The 19,915-nt window shown below is 44.3% G+C and overlaps 1 long non-coding RNA gene across 1 annotated transcript in view; it reads left to right on the forward strand.

Annotated features, from left to right (window-relative positions):
* Positions 1-17,420, forward strand: part of LOC120323002 — a 31,140-nt gene extending 13,720 nt beyond the window's left edge. Inside the window, exons 2-3 of the long non-coding RNA XR_005563042.1 lie at positions 13,163-13,219; positions 17,171-17,420. This is a non-coding gene — a long non-coding RNA (uncharacterized LOC120323002). The remainder of the gene's footprint in view (positions 1-13,162; positions 13,220-17,170) is intronic.
* The last annotated feature ends 2,495 nt before the right edge of the window (positions 17,421-19,915 follow it).

A 19,915-nucleotide genomic window follows, 5' to 3' on the forward strand; every position in this document is an offset into this window, starting at 1 on the left:
AAAGGCAGAGGAACCACTGCCCAGGTGATGGAGACATCGCTGAAGGCTTTGAGCAAGTCCCCACTGCTGATTAAACCTGGAAGGTCAAACACATTTGCTTCAGCTGCTTGGTTATGTCTATAGAATTTTCATTAATGAGCTGTTACTTCTTGACTTTACATGTGTGTGATGGTTGATTATGCAGGATTATCTTCCTGCAGCACACAGACACCTGCTAAAAAGGGAGTAATCTTGTTAGGAGCAAAATCTCATCTGATCGTTAAACACGGTGTGCTTACAACCCACTTGTCAGCTCTGCCTAATTCAGCATGCAGGTCTCTGTCAGAACCTCTATTGATTCATTGGGATTGCCTGGCATCTTTGGAGATAATAATCTTGCATGTCTGACAAGCTGCTGGGCTATTTCAGAAGCAGAGTTGGTCATAAATGCTGCAGGCTGTGGGGTCTGGTTGGCTCTGTGGAGGTGTCCTGCCTCCTGTGAGCCTTCTTGTGCCTCAAAGCAGCTGGCATAGGACTGCTCCCTGCTGAACAGGGGTTAGGACAGCTCTGTTGGGTTTTAAACTTAGCTTGGCTGACAGTGAATGGGGATTCTTTGCTGGTTTGTATCCCAAAAGTGGATAAATTTGTGCAACAAGGGCCTGGCCCACCAAGCTTTGCTGCGGGGAAATTTATCGTTTTTCCTCCCTCCCTCTTTGCTTCCAGCTTGGATAGAAAATAAACATCTCAGGTCAGTGAATTGTGCTCATAAATCAACACAGGAGCTCTGAGGTCACTGATCAGAGCCAGGGGTTGTACCTATATGTCCATATAGGGTGCTGGTGCCATTAACCCGTAGCATTTCATGGATGTGCCACCAAAATGCTGATCCAATTGCTGCAATGACATCCACGATGCTCTCTGCACCCCTGTGCTGGTCCCACCTTCTCCCTGCTGCCCTGTTTGGCCCTGGTGTGTTTTCCTGCTTGCCCCATTGCCCAGCCCAGGCCCAGGGAGGTGTCACAGGGATGTCCCCAGGGACAGCAGGGCTGGTGTCACAGGGTCACCAGTGAGAGCTGGGCTGGACAGGTGGGAGAGGAGAAACAGATTGAAAAGGACAGATCCCAGGCATCATCCTTGTTTTCTTTTTCCTGGAGGAGGACACCCCCCCAACACCAAAACATCGGGTTTGTGTTACAGCAAAAGTCTGGCCATGGTGTGTTACAGCAAATGGACAATTGTGTGTCTGCTGGTGGTACAACATCTGCCTCTCAGCTGACGTGTTTTGGGTGCCTCAGAACTGTGTGGTGGTCCGTGGAGGGAGATGTGTCATGGGTGGAAACATCTGGGTGAGGGGATGTTGGACGGGGCTTTGGGCAACCTGGGCTAGTGGGAGGTGTCCCTGCCCATGGCAGGGGGTGGAATGAGAGGAGCTTTAAGGTTCCTTCCTACCCAACCCTGGGATTCTGTGGTTCAGAGTCTCTGAGATGGGGGAGAGCTCACCCAAGGGTGTCAGTCAGGTTGGGGCTCTGATTTGTGTCATGTCTTGCCAGCTTGAGATGTCTCTGAGTCCAGCAGCTCCCTGGAGTCGTGCTGGTACCCACAGCAAAGGCTTTGAGGGAAACATTGCCATGATGCACCTCTATCAATGTTTATGGCAGCTCAATTAGCTGATTAAGGGGGCTGTTCTGGTCTGTGCAAGGTGGATGTGCAGTCCTTTTTGTTCTGTTAAAAAGGACGTGGTTTTGTAGCTTTTGAACCTCTCATGCCTGTTCAGGCTGCCCCTGTTGCTATATGGTTCTGCTTTGTGGAAGGAAGGTTTGCAGATATATATAAGTATGTATGTGTGTGTGTATATATATATATATATATAATGCCAAAAAATATATATAAAATGCCAAAAATTCCCAAGGGAGGCCAGGATATGGGAGAATGCCTGTGGAAGGTCTCCTTGTGGAAACTTGCTTGTGAACTGAGTGAATGGCAAAGGACATTTTGGAAGGTTCTCTGAGATACAGGAGGGTGCATCCCTTGTAGGTGTGGAGGAGATGTGCTCCTTCTTGTAGCTGTGTTGGCTTGGACCTGCCCAGGGTCCAGACAAGCTGTTCTGTGACAGGGCTCTCTCTGTCTCTGCATTTGCATGAGTTTATTTGAGGGTGTCTGATGGAATATTGCAGAAGTTCTAACTCTTGAAGGATGAGAGGAGGTTAAATGAAAGTCGAGAAGTTGATTCTATCAAGATCATCTGGGATTTTCCAGTCTGGCAGATTCATTACTTTCAGAAATGATAACTGATTGTATCTGAAGAGGTGAAGGGAAGAGTGATTTAAATCATGTCCATTACCTGTCAGCAAATAATGCTGCATGGAGCTATGAGGAGTGAAATGAGTGCATTTGACACTATTGTTAGCTCTCCTATTTGACTTTTCAATGAGAGCTACTCCCCGTGCCTTTTTTTTTCTTTTTTTTTTACACACATATGCTTCAGGAAAATTTCAATTTTCATGACTTTTCTCTTGGTAGGGAGAGGTACCTGTGGAACATGTACAGTGAGTGCTCATGGATAAGGAAGGCCAGGAGAACAGTTTATGTATTCAATCTTACTGCAAACACCTCTCCCTGCAGTCACTGATGCAATATTCTGATTGTTAATCACGTTTCTATACAGCAAACAGTTTTCTGAAGTGTTGTTTGCACTCTGTCTCAAAGCAAATATGTATTTCTGATTTGAGAATAATGCCAAGTTTAAGTAACTTCTGTTCCCCTCTTAACAAAAGTCATTGCTGTTAATTAGTCGTGGCAAGAGAGGAAATACTTATTTAAGGGAGTAGTTTACTCTCACTGCAGCTCTTCCTGTGTGTTTATGGAGATGTTTAGGAGCTGGTGCTGGAGGAGAGATGTTAGTTCTTGGAATCTCCTTCTGCCTTGTCCTCAGGATGCTGAGTATGTTGGATGGAATCTAGGATTCCATCCTGAAAACTGCACTGTCACCCTGAAGGACTGCTGGGACTTGCCTTGGAGCTGACACATTCCATTTGCCTCCGTGCTCCACCTCCTGTGGGTGAAACTTGCCTCCTTATTCTTCGAAAAATTAAATTTCTGTGGTGCTGCTGTGAGACTCATCAAAAAGTAGGGCCTGAAATACGTTCCAAGACTTTTATGGGAATAGCCCTCAACAGTCGGGAGGAGGTCGTATTTTGGTTGATTTCCTTATGAAATGAAAAGCACAGTATTTTGTGCTCAGTGTTTTGAGGGTGTAAAACCTGTTTACAACGTGTGGAGCTTGTGGAGTATGTGCAACTTTAACAGTGTTTCTGGGCTGAATATTGATAGAGAAATGCTTTTGAGTTGCAGATAGAACACAAAACACGTTTTGGAGAGGTGTGGATTGGACAATTCCCTTAGAGAGGCAAAAAAAAAAAAAAATAGAAGAAATCTTGGAGGGTTTCCTTTGCTGCCAACCTACTAAAACAACCAGAATTTGGGGTAGAGACTATCTTGGTGCAGTGGAGCAGAATTTTCCCCTTCAGTCATAGCAGCCTCCCACGAAATGAACCCCCTGGCAAACCAGACCTTCTGCTGGATTTTGAAATACCTGGCACTGGCATCTGGTCATTGAAATGTGACTGCTGGGAACGAGGCACGTGCCCAGAGAATTGGAGATCCATGGGAAGGGTTGCAGGCTCAAATCTGCGGCGTGGAAACGCTGCCAGACGTGGCAGCAATGGGGAAGGTGAAGTTTGTGGGTTGGTTTTTTGAGGGCTGTGTGTTTGTTGGCAGGAAGGGACAAGGAACTACAAAGCAGTGGCTCCTCTGCCTTCCTGTGCTTCCCATGGGAGCAGAGTTGCTGTCACTGCTCCTGTTTGTGGAAGTGCTCCTGCTGTGGCAGGTGTGCAGATAACTCTGCCTATAACTCTGCCTTGGGGTGGCATTTCCTGAGGAAGAAGGGCCTCCATCTGTTCAGGAGAGCTGTGCTGAGCAGTGTCCCCCTAATTACAGAGCAGCCTCTCTCCTCTGGGTGGATACAAAAGCACTTCTCCTCTCACTCCATAATTCATTAACAGAGCTGGAGAAGAGAGAGGGGCAAAGGAGGTGCATTTTCTCAGTGGGGGATAGAAAAGGGATGTCTTGCTTTCCTGGCAGTGCCGAGACCCTGGAGGGGAAGCCCTGACTCCATGGGGAAAGTCCCATTGGCATTTTTAAGGTGAGATGCTGAAACTTCAGTCTCTGAAAAACTGGAGAACATTTCCTGGGCTAGTTTGCAAACCAGCAAACCATCTCATTACAATAAGGAGAGGGTGTTCCTGGGACTGTGTTTGGCTGGAATGTGTTCCTGAGCTTGGTTTTGAAGTGCCCTGCCCAGATTCACCAGTTTTATCTGAAGCAAAACTGGCACACAGGATGTGATTCATTACTAATTGATACCTCTTCCCTGCTTTGGATGCTGTTAGCACCATGTGGGATCAGGAGAGAGTGGTGGCACACAAGGAATATATAAATAAGAAGCAGTTGTTCTCGTGCCCTTGGGAGACTTTTCTAACCACAACTGCTGAGCCCCCGGGAGCTTCTTGGCTGACAACCTGTTTTGCACTTGTTCTCTTGTAGCAGAAATTCACAGTTAATGGGTAATGTTGAGAACTCTTGTTTCATCCAGAGAGCTCAAATACTTGAAAGCATCAACTAACTTGACTTTTGAGGTGAGATTCCAGGGTAGGATTCCCCGTTTGGGAGGTAACAGACTATTTGTGATTTAGTAACTCTGGCATTCAAGTCCTGTGACTTAGGTCTTCCTAGTGAAGTCTACATTATCTCTGTCGTGTTCAGCCCCAACTTTTCCAATGAAGTGACCAGAAATAGCAATATTTGAAGGTTTATACGTTTAGGAGTATTCTTTATACGTAGACAAACAACAACAGAAAAACCAAAACACCCACACATCTGTCTGTATCCTTTCTAACATTTGAAGGATGATAGAGTGCAAAGGTACCAAATACCACAAAATTGGGGATGGAATTTTGGGTTTGAATGTACAGAACAAGGCAGTTTGTCCTGGTGGCTTGTTCTAGCATGGGTAAGAAGAATCATCATGTCTGGCCACATATGGCTGGAAAATAACTTTCTCCTGAATCTGGTACAGCTTTGTTGTAGTTAGGGAACCTGAGATGTCTGGCAGAGCTGAGGGGGATTTATTTACATGCAATTTTATTTTCAGGCTTCTTTTTGCTGTTTTGACACCTCTTGGCAATTTTCCTAAGTGCTTAAACTGCACATTACTGTGAAGAATGTTTTTAAGCAGCTACATGTTGAAATTGGGTAAGGCTTATTTACTGTTTGACTTCTGGCTCTGACAGCATTTATTTCTCTGAACCATTCCTGCTAAATGAGTTATTTTTCAGTTAGATTGAGCAGGTTCCCACACTTGCATCTCCCTTTCCATTTGCATTTCCTTCCTTTGCTGTCGTGTCCATCACACGGCTCCCCAGGTGAAGGATGTTTGTAGAAGTCAAATGTTGCCTGACTTGGTTTGTGCAAAAGGAGGGGCAGAAAAATCAGAGGAGGCTGAGGAGAACTTTCCAGATTGACTGATACAGGCAGCTGAAGGAGAACAACTGTATTTCATTTTACCCTTTGTTTTCTAATGAGAACGTACTGGTGAAGCAGAGTAAGTAGACATGGGCTGAAATAATGATATTTCTAGGAGGAGGCTTTGGGTTGTGTTGATTAATATTTCTAATGCAGTGGGTTTGAGATCTTTAATGCACAAATCAGCAGTGTCCTTGAGAAAAATGGAGTGAGCAGAGATGCTCAGACTTCACCTGAGGAGCAGGATTTAATGGCCAGGGAGAGATGCAAGCACTCCAAGAATGACTCTCTGGGACTTTAAAAAACACCTGATTTGTCTCTGAGCTCCTCTTGCCTTGGATGGAAACTGAAGAAAGGGAGCTGGGCATCTTTATAATCTTGATTTAGACTTTTGCTGCTTCTGGAGTTCTGAGCTAGATGTCCCTTTCAAAGCACTCAGATAGGAGGGGGATTAAAAACACACAGATAATCTACAGTGGCCTTTCATTTGTCTGTAGCATTCAGGTGTTGCTCTTGTCTTGTGATAAAGTAAAAGGAAATACTAGTGCTAAAATTAGGTCTTCAGTTCCTGGGCAGCATTTCTAGGCCTCTTTCTCCCTTGGCTTTGGACCATGAATCACTTCAGTTCTCTAGTTTTTTGTATTTGTCTCTTAAAGAGTTGCAAGATGTTTGTGAGTTTGTGTTTCTGCCACAAAATGGCTTTAATTGGGATCCCATTGATGTGCTGATGAAGCTAAAACTGTAAACTCTGGTTGTCTTTGCCAAAAGGAGTTTGTCTTGATTTATATTTGCATCTGTCAGTTGAGATACAGTTGTAAAAACAGAGGATTTATGGGCTGTTATATCCGTTTGGGCTGCAGTTGTGACTCCAAAAGAGGTGCTGCCTCTTTAAAACTGCTTTGCTTAGCAGAAAAATATTCAAACTCAAGTTTGGAGTGAGGGAAAACTCCTCTGGTAATTGGAAGTTTACTTCCAAACAATCAATAACAAATGCCATAAAGTACCAATCTATTCAGAAAATTAATTGGAGATACTTAGGAGGAATTAATAATGAATGTTCAAATGATAGTTCCTTTTTAACTCTGCAAGATTATCAAGACAAAGTAAACATCAGAGGAATTAGAGTAAAGCAGACAAACTGTGGGGGAAATTAAGGATGCAAACTAGGGAACTGCATAAATCTGCATGTTATTAATTGGGGGAGAGTTCCTGAAATTATCATATGGGCTGAATATTAAGCATCATAAATAAAAACGGAATGAAGAGATGCTGTGTGAGGGGGGGGAAATAGCCCCGTGTATGGGAGGAACTATTGCAGGCATCCCTCCAAGGATTGCAGCTTTTCATGTGCTTATTAATACCCATGATGTGTGTGATGCTTTAAATGTCTCCTGTTTCCTGCGTATGCAAAAAGAAATGATCAAAGGCTGGAATAAGCACAGCAAGGAACTTTTTATTTAGAAGCCTCTATAATTACACAGCTATTGTATTTTTGCCTCCCACACCTCAGGGTTTTTCTTGAGGAGTTTTAGCTCAGGAGAAAGCAAGTAATTCACCTTTTAGGTGGCTTCTGTGCGTGCTGAAAGCAGCTTCTCCAGGACACGCTCGGAATGTTGCTCAGGCAGAAATTTTGGAAGCGTTTCAGGTGTTTTAAAGCATTCCTACTGATCCAGTGAAGTTTCCTGAATAAGAGAACCTTTACCAAAGCCATCTCCCTGTTTGAGAGGGTGGGGAAAGCACGTTTTAGAGAGGACCTCCTCTTAGAACTCACAGTGAACCAAAATCTAGAGTATGTTTGAGCTAATTGTGGTGAACCAGGTTAGACCTGTGTGTATGACATGCACAGCTTCATCTCAGGGTAGACTTCAGATTTAGAATAAGTAAAGGCTACATTTTATAATCTTCATATAACTGTTGTTTTACCTGATGCCATTAGGTATCCTGGAAATACTCGAGAACAGAGTTTAATAGCTGGTAAAACTCTGGAGATTGAGAGTTTAACTGGATGGCTCTGAAATGAGTTGTAAAATTGCTGTCAGTTGTTGCTGCACTAAAGTTGTTTGGGATCTCTGCTCCTCATCAGCCTGTCTGAGGAGTTATCTAAAAAACCACCAGTGGCAGCTTAGGGGCTCTTTCTGCATCTTCGTGTCTCTCTTCCCTTTCTTCCTCCTTAAGGCACAAAAAATGTTCACTGAAATGCCCAAGGGCTTGGAGTCATTTCCAAGTGATAAAGTTGCATTATTCATAAGGTAGCATATTCCAATTTATCATCCCCAAATAATGCTCCTCAGATGCACATTGTGAGGTATCCAACGATGCAACTCCCATGCTCAGAATTACTTCCAGCTGGTTATTGGTAGCGAGAGCCTGAAATTGGCCCTACCTTAATTTGTGTGGGATGAAATAAGGCGAGGCTTTAAGCTTGGCCTCTCAAAATTAAACAGAACTGATCTGTGCTAGGCTTAAAATCTGAGTGAGGAGATGAGTAGGGATTTTCAGGACTGGTCTGAGCTTGTGTTTGCACTTCAATAAGCAGCTGGTTTCAGTTTGAATGTCACCCTGCGTGGCAAATGCCTGACATCTGTGATCTCTCAGAACTGGTATTAAATCTCCCCGTAGTATATGTCTTTTTTTTTTTTTTTTCCAATTAAGTTTGAAGCATCACTTTCATTCTTCTCAAGCATCTATTGAAGGACTAAACTTGCCAAATGTATGGCTTGCTCCGAGTGTTTAGGGAAATCTTTCTGGCTTTATGCATTTCCCTGGAAAAAAATTGCTTTTGTGAGAAGTATTGTAATCGATTAAACAGGAAATTAATGTGTGGATATGTTAGAGTAAGTGTGAAGAGATTACATTTCTGCTGTCTCACTTCTCATTAGGAGCTTGAAAAATGACAGTGTTAAGATATTAAGAGAAGTGACATCAGGATTCATGAATAAGCTTCAGGGAGGGTGGGGAACAGGGATGGGAAATAATCCAGGAGGGACCCTTCTGATTGGCATCACTCAGCTGTGAACCTGCTCTCCTCTTGTCTGGCTGCTTCCATCCCCATTCAGGGCTCTAAAATTTGGACACAGACCCTCATTTTCATGAGCAAAAAAGGCAAATAACTCAGCAGGTTATTGGCTGGCTCCCCACCCTTGTTTGACAGATTGTGTCCCCACACTGTCAGATTTATTGCTGCTTTGATATTAATAGTTCAGAAGGGGATCCTGCCTGTTGCTTCCTCTACACATGGAAGCCAAACAGCTTTGGGGTGACATTGAAAGCTCAGGTTGAAAAGGGATGGTTGTTTATGCAGGGGAAAGTTTCTAACTGGGCACCTTTGTTGGACAGTGACTCCTCTGGTAAGAAAATACTGGGCACTACTAATGGAAACAATACCTTTAAAAAAATCCCATTTGAAACAGAGCATCTCTGAGATTAATAGAACAGAGGGAATTCCTGAGGGCAGTGGAACGTACCTACAGGAAGGAGGTGACCTGGGAGTAACAACCCTGCAAGATTTGCTCTCCACATCCCTTTGCTGGAGGTGCTGGCCGGTGAAAATCCATCTGTGGGGCTGCTTTAGAGGGGAAACAAGGAACCCAAAAGCATTTCCCCTCTGCTCTGTTCCCCCGTGACCCCGTGTCTGTGAGGACGGAGCTGCCCCGGGCTGGGTAATCACTGTCCCTGCTTGATCCCAGGTCGGATGGGCTGGAAAACCAGGCACAAAGTGCTGCCTTTGTAATGACCCGCTCCAAATGAGTGCCAATTAAAGCATTAAGCTCTCCCCCTGACCCAGCCGGGCAGGTGGTTGTTTTTTTTTGGTGGTGGTTGTTAAATTACAGATTGCAGCAAAAAGCAGGGCCCGTGTGTGGCTCACCCAGCGGCACTGCTCCTGGGAGGGATGGAGGGGAGGGATGGGCTGCTGGAACCAGGGAAGAACGCTGGGATTTCACACTCCGGTGTAATGCTCCGGGTTAACTGCACTTGGGTTTATAATCCCTTAAAAGCAAGCTCAGTCACGGGGAGTCTCTGCTGGATTTTTGAGTGGAAAAGAGACTTAAACACTGCCACTTTTTTTTTTTTTTTTTTAACTTTTGAATGTCTCAGAAAGCTCTGAATGGTTGAACTTTACCAACTAAACTTAACCAGGCTGGTGACAAAGAGCCACAAAAAAAGAGTCCATGGATGTGGGAATCAGCTCACAGATTAACCAAGGACTTGCCAGTGATGAAAATTCCCTGGTTGAGTTTTTCTCCTCCTTTATTGACCCCGTAGGGTTGCACTGATGCTTCTCTGCTGCCACTTGGTTTAAATCCTGAGCTACTCTGATTCTTTATTTCCAGCTGGATTACTAGTTCAGAGGGAATGTTGGACAGTGGGGAAAGGAAGAGAAGCTGCTTGATGTTGGTTTTTTGTTTTTTTTCAGTTTGGTTGCAGTCAGAATTCTGTGTCACGTAATATAAAATTATTAAAAAATCCCCTGAGTTTTTCTGGGCACTGCACAAATCTTGGTGCATGGTCTGTGTGGTTCCTTTATGTGGCTGTAAATAAATACATGACTCCTCTAAATACTGCCATGTTCCTGTGTTCACATCACTGAATGTAAAATTTTCAGGAATACCTCATCCTGCCTCGGGAAAATTAGGCAGCTGAGACCATAATACACACCTCTAGCAGAAAATACTATAGAAAATATGCTTTTAGTGAAAGCCAATTCATTAGTGTGAGTGTGGAGTTGTTCTAATGTGTAGTAATTGAGCAGGGATTTCTAATTCCAAAGAAACTCTTCATTTGTGAAAGCTTGGAAAGGCATAGCAGGGGCAGGAGTTGTTGTAATACAGGTAAAAAGCCTGTTTTGTTTCCCTTCCATCTGGGAATACGTTACTTGTGTGAGATTGATTATTTTACTGTTATTATTAATGTTTTTTTCCTGCAGCTGCCTTTACCACAGTGTTTATTTGGGAGAAAAAAAAAACAATTTACAAATCTTCATCTGCACAGAGCAAGTGTTTGTAGATAAATAACTGAGTTGCTTTCCCTTTGCTGACACAATATCTCAGAAATAATGGACTGAATAAATGCTATCAGAGCAGAATGCTTAGCTCAGGCCTTTGCTGCTGAAGGCATTGATTATTGCAATGTTTTGTTTTGGGGATTGCTCAGTAATTTGCTAATCCTGCTCTAAATACAGCCTTGTATCTGACTGCAGCAGGGAAATATTGCATTCCACCCCTTCAACCTCTCTTCACCGGTCACAGGTTTGTTTGTAGTTGATTCTGGAGGTTGTTTAAATTTAAACTTTGCCCTGGGTGCTTGTATTTTCCCATTTATCAGTTGCTGAGTTGCTCTACAAACCCATACATTCATCAGCAAATGGCTTTGCTGGGTTTCTTCCAGCAGTGGTGAGAAGCAGGAGCCTTCTCCAGGTATTTACTGCTGTTCCCCTTGACTCCTGAGCTGTCTGGAAGTTCATGGCTGGAGCCTTTTCTGGACTCATCCAGACCTGCAAAGCCCCCTGTCCTGAGCAAGGATTTCTCTCCTCTGTTGTGTGTGGCTCTGGATTTGAGCTGTGCTGGAAACCCACTGGGTTTGGACCAGCTGGAGAGGTTTGAGGGACTGGGAGTGGAATTTTGATTGTGCTCTTGCAAGGCTTCACTGCTACACAATGGTCTCAAGTATTTGAAGGGCAGTTTATTCTATATTAGCTAAAATGCAGAGCACTCTCCAAAAGCAGGCTTTTAAATTCTCTTTAGGCCCCTTGCTGCTGTTCTCTCCCCAACCACTGTGTTCTTTTGGATGATTAAAAATTGCTCTTTTTGCCTACAAAACAGATGGGTTTCCATACCTGCTGTGCCATCCAGCAAATAAAGCACCTTTTCTTCTGAGCTTGGATTGCTCCCAATTTGGTGGGAGTCAGAACTGTAATTTTCCTGTTCTGACATATTTGGTGCTGAAATGGCTTTTGAGCTGGTGGCACACGTCTTGGTGTGCAAAAGTAGAGACTGAAGAAGCAAATGAAACCCCAGACTGAAGAAGCAAATGAGACCCCCTGCTTTGAAAATGATTCTCTTGTGCTTCTCCCGAATACAATTCGTTCTCAGGGTCCTTTCCTTGCCAACACCTCCCAGGCCCAGCTCTCAGAGCTGTGTTTTTCTGCCTTTGTCTCAACGTGGAGCTTTCTGAGCTGACAATTAGGCTGCAGTTCAATCTCGTGGAGGGTCTCAATTCCTGACCTTGCCACGATTGCAATGTCAAAAGGAAGGCAGGGTATGAAAACAAGTGATGGGATCACCATGGCAGCTCAGCCAAACCAGCACTAGAGAAACACTTCTCACTTGTTCAAGCATCAATCCTCCAATAATTCGTCTACTTCAGACTCTAGAGGCATTTGTGGCAAAGTTAATGGCATAGCTAATACAGACTTTTGAAAAAGCAACAGCTGATTTTTGCAGGTACCTCACAGATGCTGATTTTTTGCATTTATCTTATGCTGCCTTGACTTTTTTGGGGCATTTTTTTCCCTCAAATATCAGCTGCTGATCCAGGGATCTAAAGCTTCTGGTGGGAGACCTGTTTGTTTTCCCCTTGTCAGCCTGATTTTACAGGCTGGCAGTGCCTGTTTGGGGTTGGTGGTGCAGGGCAGAGCCTGCTGTTCTCTGCTGTGCCTCTCAAAGGAGCACTGGGGGAAAGCAAAGTTCAAAGCCAAACTGGTTTCTTCAACAAAAGCCACAGCAGCTGGTGGTTGTGCAGAGCATTTTGGCTCTGCTCTGACTCTGCAGAGCTTTAGAAACCTGCGCTGAATTATTTGGGGAGGCTTTGGAAAGGCTTTAAGAAGGGAGTTGTACATTCCTCCTCACCTGATCTGCTTTGTTAATTGAGGAACGTGTTAAATGAGGATGGAACCTCAAGCCAAGAGGAGAAGAGGCAGATTTTGCTGGTCCTGCAGAACAAGGCACTGCAAAGGTCTCCAGCTGCTGCTCAGCAAACCCCCCTGGTTGTGTTTTACAGCCCAGCTGAGCCTTGGTTTATATCTGTACAACCTTATCCTTCCCTGTTCAGTTTGATTTTTAGGGAAAATCTGAACCCTCCGTTGTGCAGGACAGACACATCACCTGTATCCCAAGACCTGGATTTCAGGTTTGAGTGTTGGTGGAACTCCTGAGGAGTGAGCTGAGAACAAACCCATGGGCTTTCTCTCTCCTGCAGCTGCCCCCTGAGAGGGATGCTCTCAAAAACTTCATGTGCAAACAATAATTAAAGCAGTAAATGTTCCCAATACAAATTGTGTTTACAGCTGGCTTTGAAATTATTATTTTTTTTCCCTACTCCAAGGGGGATGAGGAAGGGAGAACAATGAGAGTGAAAAGCATCTTTTTCACAGGAAATTCTCTGTGAGTATCTTTGTGGCTTTAAAGGAAAACAGTAAAAAACCCGCCATAAATACAAAATGCTTTGATTTTTGAAGTGGAATTGAGATTCATTTTTCAGCTGTAAACAAAATGGGTAAATATCAAGAGAAAACAAGTGTGTTGGTCTCAGTCCTTTTTCTCCTTATCAGACGCTTTTCACTCCGTGACATTTCACTGAATACTCCTTTTCTTCCTTGAATTTCCAGTAAGAGAATCGAGTGTGTGATTGGTATTCTTGGAAATTGGTCCAACAGTCTTTCCAGGTAAGTTGGATGATTTGAAGTGAGCTCAGCTATTAGAGTCTGACATTTCCTCCTCTAAGAGCTTGGCTGCCTGCAGAATTCTAACACTCAGAAGTCTTTCAGGGTTCATATTTCCAAAGAGGTTGTGGTCAAGGGATATGTGGTGAGGGAAAAGTCTCATCTGTAAGATTTGGGGTTATTTTGGTGAAAAGTGTCTTAATGCAGAGGGCTTTTCAATAAATAAGGGCTCACTTCTGCCCTCCTTGCTCCTGGTGAAGAATAGCTAAAAGAGTGAATAAAACTGGATTACTGGCACATAAATGAGTTGCCAAGTGTTAAAGAAAATGGCCAGGCCTGTTGCCATGGCTAAATAATGGGTCAAAGTGATCCTGGAGCGTAGGAAATAAGTTCATTGGGAGCTTTGTTCAGCAGAAATCATGATCAAGAAATTGGAAGTCAGCTGCATGATCTCCTGGAAAGATGTGATTCCTATAAAGTCTGTGCTCAGGTCAGAAACCTCTTCCCATAGTCAGACAGAATCTCCTTGGGTTTTTCCAGTTGTGGCAGCTGAGTAGGAAAATCAGACCCAAACTGGTGGTGGCTGGAAGGAGGAGGGATCAGAGCCACAGCAGGGAACAGTAAGGCAGGAATGGCAATGCTGCAACAGGAAGGGGCTGAATGGAGATAAATAAGGAGTTGAGACAAAGAGAAAACAAGTGTGAGGGAAATACAGAAACTGGGATTGCACTGCAAGAACAAGGGAATCTTACCTGGGGGTTAAACACTGCAGGGTACAAACCCAAGCACAGCTCCTCCCCTCTATAAAACCCCCACATTTGGTTCATTTGATAAGAGAGATGAATTGTTCTGAAAAGGTGCATGGTTTTGTTTTTGTAAGGGAAGTGCAGGTTAAAATGGAAAGAATGCAGACCAGGGAGAAGCAGGTACTGAGTCTGCACTTTACAGTGAACATGAGATGATAAAGAACCAAATCAAAAAGCCTTTGCTGCAAAACCTTTTCTTTCTAATAGCGAGCGAGCTGACAACCATTCCTTCATGTTAGATACTGTCCATTTTGTTTAAGAGGAGCTAAACTACTGCCTCAAATCCCCAGGAACAGAGATATGCTGTGACAGGAGATGCCAAAGGGCTTGTTGGCCCCAGCTGTTGTGACACTGCTGATAAGAGGGAAGCTGTGCTTCAGCAGAGTCTCCTCAAACACAGCAAATTACCCAACAAGGGGAAAAGTTGCAGCAGAATTAATCACTACCTGGAAAACAATTTCATGCTAGGCTAAACAGGGATTGAAAAAAAAAAATTCCATGGGCTGGTTCCCAAGCCAAGCCTTGGTCTTAGAAAGAAACAAGACAGTCAGTTACCTCCAGATGTGACTACAAATCTGTCTTATTTATAAGACCTATTTTGGGATGGTCTTGTAAAGATCTATGGGACAGTTTGGCTACTGATTATAAATTTATCAAATGCTTTGCTTCCTGCAGTCATTTTTTGGGGACAGATGCAACTTGAGTGGGTGGGAAAGGAGGGATAGTGGAAGAGTATCCAGAGGGAGTGAACTGGGGGGATATATTAGTGCCTGGCAGGTGAGGATGTGCCACAGAGCCCAAATGCACACACAAATGTTTAAAACTGTGTTCACTTGTCTCCCTGTTGTCTGAAGGGCTGTGCAGGGTGTTTTAGCCTGTGGCTGAATGTTTCTTCTTTATAACACGCCCTGACTTCAAGGAGCACACAAAGAGCCTGAAATGCAGCACTTGAGTGGATTAAATGTTCACTGAGAGGAGCCACTGTGGGGCTGTTCTTGTGCTGTGCTGGATGGAAACGGCAAACAATCCATCCGGGCTTGCTGGAGGGAAATGGCTTTTTTGGAGGAGTTAATGGGGTAATACATGTCTGCATCTCATGCATTTGATGAGTTCTGTGGTGAAACAGCAGCTGGGAGTGGGTGCTGGCAGGAAATGTTCAGGTAGAGCAGGAGGCCCTTTAGTTTGGGAGCTCTGGGGCTGGTCCCTGCCGTGCTGAATGTTCTCTGATCTTACACGAGGCACTAAAAGGAGGGGCTGTAAAAGCTTTTAGTGGTGCATCTGCAGCACTGCAGCTTCTGGAAGGTAACTGGGCATCTAATGGAGCAGAACCACTCAACTCCAGGTGACTTTTGGCCGTGTTAAGGTAAATCCCTTAAAGCTGAAATGTGCCTTAACTAACCACACGTTGTCAGTGTTTGAAAGGATGGGGGTGTGTACCTTGGTTAGCACCTCACAGCACCCTGAAAAAGTTCTTCCTTCGTGTATTTATATCAAATGTGCCTCAATATTCCACGTGTATTTGGCTACTGATTATAAATTTATCAAATGCTTTGCTTCCTGCAGTCATTTTTTTGGGGACAGATGCAACTTGAGTGGGTGGGAAAGGAGGGATAGTGGAAGAGCATCCAGAGGGAGTGAACTGGGAGGATATATTAGTGCCTGGCAGGTGAGGATGTGCCACAAAGCCCAAATGCACACACAGGTGTTTAAAACCAAATACATTTGGTGCCTTGCCTCACCAGGTCTTTACTGTGGAGGTTACTCAGGGTGACAGGAGGGAGTTTGAAAATTAATACAACAGCTCTGAGAATGTGCTAGAAACACTTATGATCTTGATCTTTGATTCTGTTTGAGCAATTTTTAATTTTTTTTTTTAAATGACAGGTAGTAGAGTTTAGAAATTGAGATTTTTTTCATGTCTCGCTCTGCAGAATTTTCCCAGTTTCCCCATTAAGAAGTGCCACCAGTTAAGAGATGTGCTCCCTGCTTAAATGTCTTCCCTTTTTAAGTCTGTAAAATAGTTCAGGGAAAACTCAAATGAACTTCTGAGTGCTGCTTGCTGAGTGACAGTGACTCAACAGCACAGAAGAAAAAAAAAAAACCTATTATATGGAGCACGGCCTTTGTTCCAAGGAATAAGTTATTTTAACAATAGCTTTAGAGCTTTCTCTAAGGCAAGTGAAGAAGCTTCATCTCCTCAGTTCCCTGGAAGCAGACTGGATGTAGCCCTGCTTGGCTGTGCCACATATTCCCCCTGGAAAAATAGGGTTGAGATTCAGAAAGTCAGTGGCAGAAGCGAACAGAAGGTTTTACATCCTCATTCAGGTGCTTGGAAGGATGGAATCTGCACACCTGGACCAACCTTCAGGGCTTTAAGTACTTTTTTCATGAGTGCTGAAGCTTTCTGGCACTCTCAGAGCAAGTAAAAGTAAGATGAAGTGGCCATTCAAGTGTTTAAGCTTGGAAATGAGAAATAATGATTTTTGGGCACTCTGGGGAGGATAAATCAGTAGTGTATCTAACACTTATCAAATCTAGTTGATACAAAGCACCTCTGACTCAAACTGTACTCCTACAATGCAGGCTGGACGGAACTTCCAGGGATAAATCAGAATCCAAGCACCTTTTTCAGGGCTGCAAAAGGAGTCCAAGCCACAAGACCCTGAAATTGGGATCCCATGGTGGTACATATTGGCTTGAAGAAGATAAAGACAATATGTCCTGACAGGAGTTTAGTTTTAGTAGGTGCCCTTTAGGTGCAGTTGGACATTGTGTGCTTATTTAATATTCTTGATTTTCAGTGACATTCCTGATGGGACACAACTGGCCTGAAGTTTTCTCCTCCTGGCTGGAGGTGTTTGTTTCATCTCTCCTGTCGTGTCAAAGCCGTTCCTGGCTTTAATCTGGATCTGAGCATTCCATTAGAAACATCCCTTTTTTCGGTGCTTTATGATGAAGAGAGCAAGCAATCATTAATGCCTCTGATGGGTTATGTGAGGTCCCTTAATAAAACACTTGCAGCTTTTGATAAATTACCAGCCTGATGTCTTGAAAGCCTTTTTTTTTTTTTTAATCTTGTCCAGAATTCCTTTCAATCATTTCACATTCTGTTGCTGGCACTCACTTCAGTCTCTCTTTTCCTTTCTAGGCTCTGGCCCTTGAGCTGCCTGTTTGGCCTTGGAGACTTCTGACACAGAGCAATTTCCCTGCTAAAATCTTCTGCAAGGTCTTGGCAGGGCTTAAAAAAGAGTTACTTCTGCTGCTTCTGGGTGACAGAATTGATCCTGATTTTGAGAGGATGTACTACTAGGCTTTAAACTTTCCTGTCCTCTGCAAGAAGACACTTTGTTCTTTGAAAGGACAAATGCCTTATTCAAATCTCTGATGATTATGCTGATGCCTCTGTTTTGGTACTTAATCCTGTAATTTTATTAATTAAGAATAGAGGCAAAGCAATAACGGGAGTGGTGGTGGGGCACTTTAAAATACAAGTTTTCTTGGAGTCAGCAGCTACCTCTGCTTTTCTGCTGTAGTAGCAGCTTTGTTTGCCAACAAAACGTGGGGCAGGTTCTCCTAGAGGGAGATCTGGGGCTGGAAGGAGCCTTCAAGCTTGTGATCCTTTCTGCACCACCTGTGCTGCTTCATGGATATCTGGGAATGGAAGGGTTGGGTTATCTGGGAATGGAAGGGTTGGGTTATCTGGGAATGGAAGGGTTGGGTTATCTGGACTCCAGTCCTTTGTTCCTGTGCAGTTTGCTTTGTGCACCTCACGAGCTCTGCTCATTTTGCTGTGCTCTGTGCCAACCTCTGGGCACTGTTGCCTGTCAGAACTCCAGTGCTCATTCCAGGGAATTCCCAGGTTTGTCTGCTTTAGCTTGGACAGGAGACAGCAAAGGATTTGGGGCCCTTGGAGCTCAGGGAGAAGCCAAACAACTCCACTTGGCCAAAGCATCTGACCAGTCCTTCAGGTGCTGTGCAGTGAAGCTGTAGAAATTCCTGTGTTGTGTTTCCAAAATGTTTGCCACATGGCTGGGCTCATTCCAGCCTGGGATTGCCCTGGCATCCAACAGAGCTGCAGCCTTAATTCTCCACATTCAAAAGTGCCTCCCTTGGTGCCTTTGGCAAACCCTCTGCACATCTGTCTTGCTTCCTCCAGCTTGGTTTGGTGGCCAAACTCTGTTTCTCTGTACCCAAATTTTGTTTTCTGAAGGGTTTCTGATCCAATCCTCCTGCTGAAGCAAGATGCAGGAGTGTGAATTCAACCACAGTGGTCCCATTTTCCCTGTTTATTCACTTTTCAGCAATGCACAAAACACATTTATTAAGGCTCTTGCTCCTTCCAGCAGTGGAACTGAAGCATTAGCTGGGGATGTTTTCAGATGTGCTTTTTAACAACAAATCTGGGGGATGTTAATCAGGCTCAGGAGCTGGAAGACACCAAGAATTACAAATGCTGATGGGCACAACTGGATGTGAGGGGTTATGGGCCTCATAACTTTAGAACCTTTCATAACTCTGGGCTTTGGATCTATACAGAGATCTAAAGGGGTTGAGCCTTTCCTGTCCCCTTCTCTTGAATACATAACACAAAGAAATATGAGGTTTTCAGCAGTGTCTCACCAGAGTGGTGTTTGCATTTATTGCAATATAATCACGTAATCACTTCAGCAGACGTTGCCTGGATCTTCCCAGGGTGCAGAAGGCACCAACAGAAATCCCCCCCGTGTTCAAATGGGCTTGGGGAAGCATTTTGGAGGCATTGCTTGCCCTGTGACAATCTCCTGGGCTGAGTTTCCTAAGGATGTGTTTGCCAGAGGAGAAGCAAAGGCTGTGGGAGGGCACCCCAAGGCAGGGGTCACTCTGTCCCTGCCCCTCTCATCTTCCTGATAACCCTTGGCAGAGGCATGGCAAGGGATAAATGCTCTGACCTGGGCTGCAACAGTTAACAAAGCGTTCCAAGTTTGATTTGAGGTGGTGCAGGAGGCAGAATTGATTAATCAACAGGCACAGGGCAAAACAAGCACATCTTGTCTGGCTGAGAGAAATTAATGGTTGGTTTTATCAACATTTTTCTCTTGAGCTGTGAACACCTGTGGTTCAGACAGCTCTTCCCAGCCATCCTTCTTGGCTGAGTGCCTTTGTCTGTCTTCACTGCCCCTGACACTGTGTCTGTACTTGAGTTCCTGTGAGCTTTTGTTGAGACAGCAGCATTTCCTTATTTGCTGTCGGTTCCACCAGTCTCTTCCAAAGTTGGGTTTAATAAAAGCAGGTTTGATGCTGGTTAAATGCAGTGGTGTGTGAAATCTCGGCCCTGTAGAAATTCAGGAATTTTGGCTGTTGGTTTCTCTGGGCCAATGATTCCCTACTTTTTTTTTTTTGCCTGCTTATCCCTCCCCAGTTCCATGGGCCTTCTCTGCTGTGTTGCTGGAGGTGACTGGGAAAGCTGTGCTGCATCTTAATCTAAATTTGTCTGCAGGTCTGGCTTGTCTGATTTTTTTTCCTGTGTCACACCATCAAATTTTCCTCTATATAGTTTATTGCCTTTGTAAATCTGGCATTTAACTGTGTAAGCTTAGTAGGGATGGGGCTTAGTGTGCCAAATAAAGCTCTGCTGTGATTTTACACTGCTGCTTGACTGCTGCAGTTTCTTGCAGGAGGGGAAAAACTCCCAGCTCCCTGGGAAGGATGGCCCAACACTGTGTGTCTGTTGTTCCATCCCAAGGAAGGGGGTTGGAACTACAAGATCTTTAAGGTCCCTTCCAACCCAAACTATTCTCTGATGGTGTTTACATGTATTTAACGTGTCATTGAAAATGACTGGCTCGCACTAAACCTCATATTTTTTGTTCTCTGTGCTCAACGTGCCCCAGGACTATACAACAGGTAAATATCT

This window comes from Pipra filicauda, unplaced genomic scaffold (assembly GCF_003945595.2).
Source record: "Pipra filicauda isolate LSUMZ 115617 unplaced genomic scaffold, ASM394559v2 scaffold182_size1470994_pilon, whole genome shotgun sequence".
In the NCBI taxonomy this organism is placed as follows: Eukaryota; Metazoa; Chordata; class Aves; order Passeriformes; family Pipridae; genus Pipra; species Pipra filicauda.